Source organism: Helianthus annuus, chromosome 12 (genome assembly GCF_002127325.2).
Source record: "Helianthus annuus cultivar XRQ/B chromosome 12, HanXRQr2.0-SUNRISE, whole genome shotgun sequence".
NCBI lineage: Eukaryota > Viridiplantae > Streptophyta > Magnoliopsida > Asterales > Asteraceae > Helianthus > Helianthus annuus.
Window position 1 is genome coordinate 77858352 of NC_035444.2, and position 9907 is coordinate 77868258.

The 9907-nt window shown below is 37.6% G+C and overlaps 1 non-coding gene across 1 annotated transcript; it reads left to right on the forward strand.

Annotated features, from left to right (window-relative positions):
* Window positions 1-3827: 3827 nt before the first annotated feature.
* Window positions 3828-3934, forward strand: LOC118485152. Its single transcript, XR_004875457.1, has one exon. It is a non-coding gene; the product is annotated as a small nucleolar RNA R71 (small nucleolar RNA).
* The last annotated feature ends 5973 nt before the right edge of the window (window positions 3935-9907 follow it).

Sequence of the window (9907 nt, forward strand, 5' to 3'; positions counted from 1 at the left end):
ATTGTAATTCGCAATTACAATTAATGCGCCTGCTGTACTTTCGCCACGCCCCCGTGCTCACTGGACACGGCCCCGTGGTGGGCAATAGAAGCTTCTACAGGTTTGTCTTTTCTGCTGCTTCTTGGGCACGGCCCCGTGCTGGCTGAGCACTGGGCGTGTTCAGGCTTCTGTTTTCTCTTCTTTGCTTGGGAGGATGCCGTTGAGGGTTCGGGCAGTCTACTTTTGTTCCTTTTCTTGTATTTATGTTAGAATTAGTTGTCTTTTTGCTTCTTTTGTGAATTTGAGCTCATTTCATCCTGAAAATACAAAAGGAAGACAAAAACACTCTTTTTCCGACATTAGTACTTAAAAAGGGTTAGTTTTACGCCTCATTTGATGTAATTTATATGTTGCATTTTACACACATCAAATAGCCCCACACTTGTACTTTTGCTTGTCCTCAAGCAAAACTCTTTAAATGTGGCTTACACTCCCAAATGGAATGGGTAGAAGAGAAGGTTTTTGGCTTGTCATAGAGTTTCGGGAATCCAAGATTTTTTTTTTGGGTTTTATTTTTATCTATTTACAATCCTATTCGTTATGATTTATTTAGAACGTTTCATAAGATAAATTACTTATTGGGCATAACATGCCTTTTTAAAATTTCATTTATATACAAGTTCACATACCTCACGGAAGAAATCACTCAACACTCGGCCGAAGGTGTATTTTTTAGTGAATCACTCGAGAGCGGCATGGAACTTACGCCTACCATAGGCTTGCCAAGCAATCAATCCTCCTCCTTTTTACCTTTATACCTTTGTAAATATCAAGGGGACTTTTTGGGTGAGGGGTTAGGCTTGGGCTAAAGGTGGGTGGTTGGGTTAGTGATTAGTAAAAAGGGCGAAAAGCGTAAAAAGCGTCAGTTTTCGTAAAACACTTTGTTTTTAGTGACTTTTTATTTTGAAGTATTTCTCCAAACAAGCTTTTGTTTGCATAGCTTTGTTTGTTTTTAACTTCATCATTTTTTTTTTGATGTCACACAAAAAAAACGAGCTTGCGAAAAAAAAAACCGAGCTTGTTACTAAAATAAAGGGTAAAAATAAAAAGGGTTTTTGGTGGGTAAAAAGGGTTTAGGGTAAAGAAATAAAAGGTTTAGGCTCAAAGGGGTTAACTAGGGGGGTTTTGGGTAGGTGGTAAAAAAAATTGAAAAATAATGGTGTGGAAAGAAAAATGGTTAGTCCTAATGCCTCCATCATTTACTTACTTGGGTTTAAGTTGGTAAGGACCGGGAATGAATCGTCGTGGCAAGTTCTAGAGTTGTAAGAACCAAGCGGCTATTCACTCAAGAAACGAAAAATGAGCATTTAGTCTAAGGATGTAAATTTGTGTGCTCAATAAAGGCTCAAAACTCACTTTTGTGGGAATGGGTTTTTAATGTGATCAAGTATATATAATCAAATTTTAACTAGACTTGTTATGTTGTTTCATAATTTTCTTATGTTGGTTCTTGTTATCACGACGCTCTCGGTTGTAAAATTTATAAAAATATAACCTTATTAATCTTAGGATTCCTAACTTAAACTTTAGACAAGTAAAAAATGAAAGTTTTTGGAAAAAATTTGGGGTGTTTAGCGGTTCCAATAGAGTTTTGTGTAAGGCTTGTTGTTAGGACTTGCAAAATTTCAAGGTGTTAGCTTCCCCCCCACACTTAAATTACACATTGTCCTCAATGTGTCCCAAAAATAAATTTTTAGGTTGATTGGATGTGTAATGTGGTGTTAAAAAGCAAAGATTTATGTTACTGGCAGTCTGGACACGGCCCCGTGGGGACCGGACATGGCCCCGTGTTCAGGTGCCAGTAACAGAAATTAAAGAAATGAGACAGAAGCCTGGACACGGGGGTGTGTCTGGTGAACACGGCCCGTGTCCAGATACCTGAACTGGGCGTTTTTCTGCAGGTGGCTCAGCACGGGGCCGTGTTGGTTGAGCACGGCCCGTGTTGAGCCTTCTGTAATGGAGATTTGTGTCGGGTTGCTTCGTTCTTGTGCATGGGGCCATTTTTCTCGTTCCCTTTTTCATCCTTTACCACCGTGAGTGTGTTTTATTTCTGCAAATTAAAACTAAAAGATTAAACTAAACTAAGGATAGTTCCGCGGAATGCCTCCGTGGTGCGCCACGTTTATAAGGGTCCTTGGCTAGACCCAATGTGAGGTTATATATTTTCTGAGTGGGATGCTTGGCGTCCCATGTTACACCGTTGGAGAGCAGCATCCAAACTCGAATCAATAACCTTCATGTAGTTGACCGGGTCGTCGTCCTCTATTCTCTTCCCAACTCTGAATTTTACTTCATCATCCCCATACCTCAAGGTAAGTGTTCCGTCATTCATATCTACCACCGCTTGTGCGGTGGCAAGAAATGGTCTCCCTAGTATGAGGGGGACCTCGGTGTCTTCCTCCATATCGAGTATGACAAAGTCGACTGGGTAGATGAATTTGCTTACCTTTACCAAGACATTTTCAATGACACCTTGCGGGAATTTGACGCATCGATCAGCAAGTTGTATGCTCATTTTTGTAGGACTCGTTGTTCCTAGGCCGAGTCTTTTAAACATTGATGAGGGCATGAGGTTAATGCTAGCCCCAAGGTCGGCTAGTGCATTACGAACGGGGGACTCCCCGATTGAGCAGGGAATCGTGAAGCTTCCGGGATCGATTTTCTTTTGGGGAAGTTTATTGAGTACGAGTGCAGAGCATTCTTCGCCTAATTTAACTAATTGCAAAGTTTCAATTTTCTTTTTATGAGTCAGGAAGTCCCTCATGAACTTAGAGTATTTGGGCATTTGAGTTAGGACATCAATAAAAGGAATATTGACATGCAATTGCTTTAGTAGACTTTCGAACTTCGCGAATTGCTCATTGGTCTTTTGACGAATTAACCTACCGGGGTACGGAACTCGAGGAGCCTTGGTAGGCTCTGGTGACGGAGGGGAGTTCTTCTCCTGCAGAGGTGGGGGTACCGTTTCTTCTGTCGGCGGTGGCGCTTCTGCAGGCCCCACAGTGCGGTTTCGTAGCGTGATGAGATGAACTTGCGCTTTTGGGTTTGTTTCGGTATTGCTAGGTAATGCGCCTTGTGGTCTCTCGGCAAAATTTCGAGCTATTTGATTTAATTGTTTTTCTATGTTTTGAATACTAGCTTGTTGATTTCTAAAATTTGATTCTAATTGTAGAAATCTTTCCGAGTTTTTCTTTTCAGAGTCGGAGATGAGGCGAGATACAGTATCTTCAAGCCTTTCTCGTCCACTTTGTTGTTGAGTGAAATTTTGTGACTCATTTCTTGGTTGTTGAAAGTTTGTTCGTTGGGTTTGTTGGTTACTACTATTGCCGGGTTCTCTCCAACCAAGGTTTGGGTGGTTTCGCCATCCTTGGTTGTAAGTGCCCGTTGGAGGACCCGACGGCCTAGGTCTATTATCAATGTAGCTTACCGATTCCTGTTGATCGTCTGTTTCTTTCATACAACTCCAATTTTCATGTGGCCCACCACACCCTTCACAAGCCATAACCGAGACTGTTTTTGTCATTTCTAACTTTTTTATTTTTGAAGAAAGAGCCTCGATTTGGGCTTGTAAAGAAGTGTTTTCATCGACCTTATGGGCGCCCGGGGCAATAGATTTATTGCCTCGGGGGGTGTGCCATTGAAAATTGGTTTGAGCAATTTCCTCAATTTGGTTATATATTTCATGCGGGCGTCGATTACCTAAAAGTCCCCCGGAGCTAGAATCAAGTGTCTGCCTTGTGTGTGGCAACAGTCCATTATAGAAAGTGGATACTTGTTGCCAAATCGCAAGGCCATGATGTGGACACTTGCGTAATTGTTCCTTGAACCTTTCCCAAGTTTCATATAAGGATTCCCTGTCCTCTTGTGAATATGTATTAATTTCAGTCATTAATTTAGCCGTTTTAGCGGGAGGGAAATACTTATATAGAAATTTTTGGGCTAGTTCATCCCAGGTGTTTACCGATCCAGCTGGGAGGGCGTTGAGCCAAGCTGTTGCTCGGTCTTTTAGTGAGAAAGGAAACATTCGGAGGCGGATGGCGTCATTTGATGCTCCATTGATCCGAAAGGTATCACATATTTCTAAGAAATTAGTAATATGTAGATGGAGATCCTCGTCCGCAAGCCCATGGAAGGTTGCGGAGTTTTGGAGCATTTGTATCAAACGCGGCCGAAGTTCGAAGTTATTAGCTTCAACATTCAGAGCATTGATAGCGGCGCCTAGGTTACCTACGGTGGGTCGTAGATAATCCATGAGGGTACGTTGGTCCGCCATTGGAGGTGGATCACCCGAAACTTTCTCTTGTTTTTTAGCTTTTAATCTTTTTCTGAGAAAGCGTTCGGGTTCTTCTAGAGGTTCTTTTATGTCCTTATTAGAACTGGAGCTCATACACTATGTAGGATTGGCGTCTGGTTCCAAGTCCTGCAATAAAAACAGAAAAGAAGGCTGGTCAGAAGGTTCACCACGGCCCCGTGTTCAGTGAACACGGCCCGTGGTCGGAGTTACAGTGATTGTTTTCCAGATCCCAGTTACTTGAAGTTGGACACGGCCCCGTGTTGCACCGACACGGCCCCGTGGTCAGCCTTCTGTAACTTGGAAAACTAAAAACTGCCAGTAACGATGCTGGGCAAGGCCCGTGTCCGACCAGGCACGGCCCGTGCTGAGCTCTGCAGAAGCTGAAAAATTATGAAAAATCCTAAAAATTTAAAAGAAAAATAAAAATATGATTAGGCCATTGATTCCTAACTTTCTTAAAATCCTTGTGTCCCCGGCAACGGCGCCAAAAACTTGATGTGCGTGAAGTGTGTTATATTTTTAATATATATTTTAAGCCCTTTTACACTTTTAGCCAAGTTTTAAATTTATAAAACACGATATTTACTAACACTAAACACACATATGGGCAAGTGCACCCATCGTGGACGTAGTATAGTGTTGGTAAGATACCGAGGTCGTCCAAGGACACAAGAGCTTTTAGTACCGGTTTATCCTCAACGTCTAATCAAATCAAAAAGTTAGAAAAAGATTTTTAAACTAGAAAAACTAACTAAATGCTGATAAATAAAAATAAAATAAAAACAGATAGACAAGATGAATCACTTGGATCCGACTCGTGTATTAGTATAACCTTTGATTATTTTCGCACTTTTGCACTTGTTTAAGAGATTATCTTAGTTATTGTAGTAGGCCCCTCTTTTGAAGGCGACGTTACCCTCAACCCAGTAGTTTGAGTCAGCAAGGATACAATCCTAAAGGGTTGGATTATTGAAAGATAATGAATTAAGTTATTAATGCAAATTGTGGTAGGCCCCGCTTTTGGCGGTGACGTTACCCTCGGCTAAGTAGTCTGAGTCAGCAGGGATACAGTCCTAAATAGCCGGGTTATAGTATTAATAGTAGTTAACTTATGAGGGGGTCAAAGAGTTTGGATCCCCGCCATCCAATACCTATGGGCATTGAAGGAGATCCTACTAAATTTGACCCAGGTCCCTTGCAGGACCTCTAAACACTGAACAAGGGCAAGACCCTTACCAAACCGTTCCCTTAACCCCCGACCAGGTAGCCAACATACCTCCATATAGACCGTGGAGATATGAATGGTAAAAATCTTTTATTTTATATAGACAGTAAAATAATGCCAAGACACCACGGACAAACAATAAGGAAAGATCACCTTCAACAAAAGCAACTAGTTATTAAAGTCATTAATACAAAACCAAATAAAAAGTGCAAAAGATTAAAAATAAAAAGTATTATACTAAACACTTGTCTTCACCAAGTGATGTAAGAGACTTAGGCAAACATGGCCTTGATTGTCAAGAACTCTTACGATCAATCTTGGATCCCGAGACGACTCACACACTCAATGATGGACAATGGATGATGGTAATTCGCAATTACAATTAATGCGTCTGCTGGACACGGCCCCGTGCCCGTCTGACACTCTCTCTCTTCATTAATTGTAATTCGCAATTACAATTAATGCGTCTGCTGTACTTTCGCCACGCCCCCGTGCTCACTGGACACGGCCCCGTGGTGGGCAATAGAAGCTTCTACAGGTTTGTCTTTTCTGCTGCTTCTTGGGCACGGCCCCGTGCTGGCTGAGCACGGGGCGTGTTCAGGCTTCTGTTTTCTCTTCTTTGCTTGGGAGGATGCCGTTGAGGGTTCGGGCAGTCTACTTTTGTTCCTTTTCTTGTATTTATGTTAGAATTAGCTGTCTTTTTGCTTCTTTTGTGAATTTGAGCTCATTTCATCCTGAAAATACAAAAGGAAGACAAAAACACTCTTTTTCCAACATTAGTACTTAAAAATGGTTAGTTTTATGCCTCATTTGATGTAATTTATATGTTGCATTTTACACACATCAATAGTAAAGTAATCAAAGTTTTCATGTTCATCAACCAAACCACCAAAATGTATCTATTTAAAAGACAAACAAACAACTTACCAAAACATAGCTGTTTTACATAAAATGTATACCAATCTTCCTTAGATCGAAGGTACATCATTCAACACAATCTTCCTCAGTGAAGTTAAATATGTGAAGTGCGGCATGTGTCCAAACTGCAACTGGTTATCTTCCATGAATTTCCTCCAACCATCAACGGCGTAATGTAACGTACCACCGTTTAACTTTGTCTTTGTTTCATAAACTTCAACATCACCATTCATATTTTGCACAGATAAAGGTTGCAAGCTTTCAGACAGGCCTGCTCTATTTACAACCTCAACAAGAAGCCGCTAACAGCGTTGAAAGAAAGCAAAATATAAGTGAATATAAAAAATTAAAAAAAATATGATGGTAAATCATGTAAAAACAAATCCTACCAGCCTATATTCTGCTTTACGACTAAAGTTGAAGAATTCAGGATCCATGTCGACGGCGAAAACTTTGTTTGCATTCCTTGTAACCTTCTTTCGATGCTTCACATTTTGAACAGCAGTTAAACGTTTCTTTGCCTTGTTTAAGGAAAATAAATATATAGAGGTAGTTAACAACAAATATAGTATACATTGTACAATTAAAGTTATCTTGTACAAAGACTATTTATGAAATTGGATAACATACTAATTTGGCTGACAAACAAATAGTTTACTTAAAGATTTTTACACATAATATATACACTTTGTACGACTTATAAACAATTAAGAACATTGATTCTAAACGTATTCACTTTTTACTAAACTAATACTGGATTCATTCTACTTGAACATGAATCTCAACAGATTCAAGACGACCACAAAAAAATAAAATACGAAAAAATCAATAATTTAAATTTTAAACTTGTTATTCAGCAACAATTATCAATTTTCTATCAAACCTTATGAATATAACTAAGCAAAGAATGACAATAAAAACGGATATTAGTAAACTTAAAAAAATACATAAAATATTTAATACCTTGACAGTTTGAGCAGATGTTGTAGAACGTTTTCGGCCTTTGCATTGTTTGTTAAATTTATCGACTGTGACGGATCGGTCGACAAAAATTTACCTTTTCCCTTTCCTTTAACCAGTTGTGAAAGAATAGAGTTAGCACATCAAATATTTTACATCTTATATGTTTTATAAATTTAAAGCTAAAATTATACTGCATCATTTTACATATACAAAATGTACTATATTTTGAGAAAAAAAAAGGCTAACATACATCCCAGACTGTCTTTCAATTTGATCTAATAAAGTTGCAGGTTATTTTTCTAATATACTAAAGTTATTAAATTAATTGTACAATGTCATCAGTATTTTATTAATATATGACTGGTAAACCTAGGAAATAAACAATGTAGTGGTTAAACCTCTAATACAACTAATATGAGCATTGAAACTATTTCATGTACCTTACTTAAACAGCAAATTGATTAAACAATGTGTTTGTACAAATAAACAAAAAAAAAAAACAGCCTATAAAAGTAATGATATAGATGCAAGCGTAGGTTTAAAATCAGTACTAATGTTCGTATGGGTTAATTGAAGCTTGAATTCATAAACATGAGTTATAATACGCAATTATCATAACTAAATTAATATAAATATATAATAGAGGTTGTAAACTTACATCTTGGCTTGTCTTGAAATGTAAACCATCACCTACTTTCAACGTCTCTTTAACATGAACCTTCTTCGGTGTACTTGACGGGACTGTTCCTGATGGACTTTTATCAGAAGTGGGCTGGTTATCATCTTCCTCTATGTCCTGCAAACATCATATTTAAAAAAAATAAAAGAAGGATAAATATGGATATAAAATTTAATACTTAATAGATTCGAACCTTAAAAAGCGCTTTATTGTAATCGGCCTTAGAGATCTGAATTACATCATCATCATCATCAGATTCAACCTTCTTGCTCAACCTTATCTCAACCTCGTCTCGATACACGGTTAAGCCAAACATAACATCATTAAGTTTTTCAAAAACCAGTAAATCATCTTCTTGAACGCCAAGATCGTTGCAAAGTTGAGTCCAACCTTGTGAAAATACATAGTTTGAATTAACCTTACTTGTTGACACTGTCCACGGAGAACCCTTATAATTAATTTCATATGAGCCAGCCACTACATTGTCTCCAAAACATTGTTGAAAGAATCTTCAATGATCTACATAATATGAAACATAACACATTGAATGTTGGCTATGTACGTTAGATTATAAAAAAGTGAAAAAGATGTTAAAGATAAATTGTAATGAAAATGAAATGAGATTACGTACCGTAAAACCCATTCTTAGATGACGATTAATTGTGAAATAAGATTGACGACATACCCCATTAACATAAGATGAAAGATGGAGACCAAAATGGTTCAATGGAAGAAATGTAAGCAGACAATCCTTTTGAAGTTCAAGTTCTGAAACAACTATTTCCCAGCCGTCAGTTAAGACCGGCATACCTTTTACTCGTTTCAACATTACGACCCATTTTTTCCCACTTGAGTAATATATACGTCTTCCTATCGGCCCAATCCTCTCCATAGAATTGAGTAACAAAGTTGATCGGGACATCCTGTATATATATTAATATTAACTATATTTAGTATTATAAGTTTCAAAAATCAAAATACTAAAAAATATTACTAAAAAAACTGAATTATAGGTAACATATAGAATGCTTACTATACTCAATGATGATGGATTCAGAAGATACTTTACAAACGAAGTATACATTTTCAAACCTGCAACAACAAATATGCTAAGACGAATGATTTCAAAAAACAAATAATTTCACATTCTCGTACTTTACCGAACACTACTCTATAAAGTATACACAAAAAACACTACAGACAGACAACTATTTCGACTATAAATACTGAAGATTGAAATCATGAAAAAACCTAAGTTATATGGTTCAAAAATTCATATTTTCTATGACCTTACATACAATATTATAACTAACTTTAATGATTATGAAATATAAAGTTCTTATACCAGCATCTATCAAATTTTAAGTGAATGATTAAATACAGGATCATGATTTAACGATTATGTCTAAAGTAGGATCGGTATATACACACAAGTTGAACATAGCATAACAATAATAAACTACAAACACTAATTTTCTAACAATTAAAGAGTCAATCTTACAAAAAACAACAATATAAACGGTTAAGATTCGAAGTATATCAATGTAATGGTAAAAAATCAACGATAGAAACTATTAAATCAAAAATTTATTAACAATCTGAAGGAACTTAAATGTTGTTACCTTTACATCAAAATTCAAAGCCCTAGTTCCGGCGCAGAAAACCTAAAGAAGGATGATTCCGGCGATATTCCGATTTGTAGTTCCGGTTGCAGATTCACTTTCTCCTTGGGATGATAAGAGCGATGATTTGATGGTAGAGTATGGTAAGGACAATGTCCATAATTACA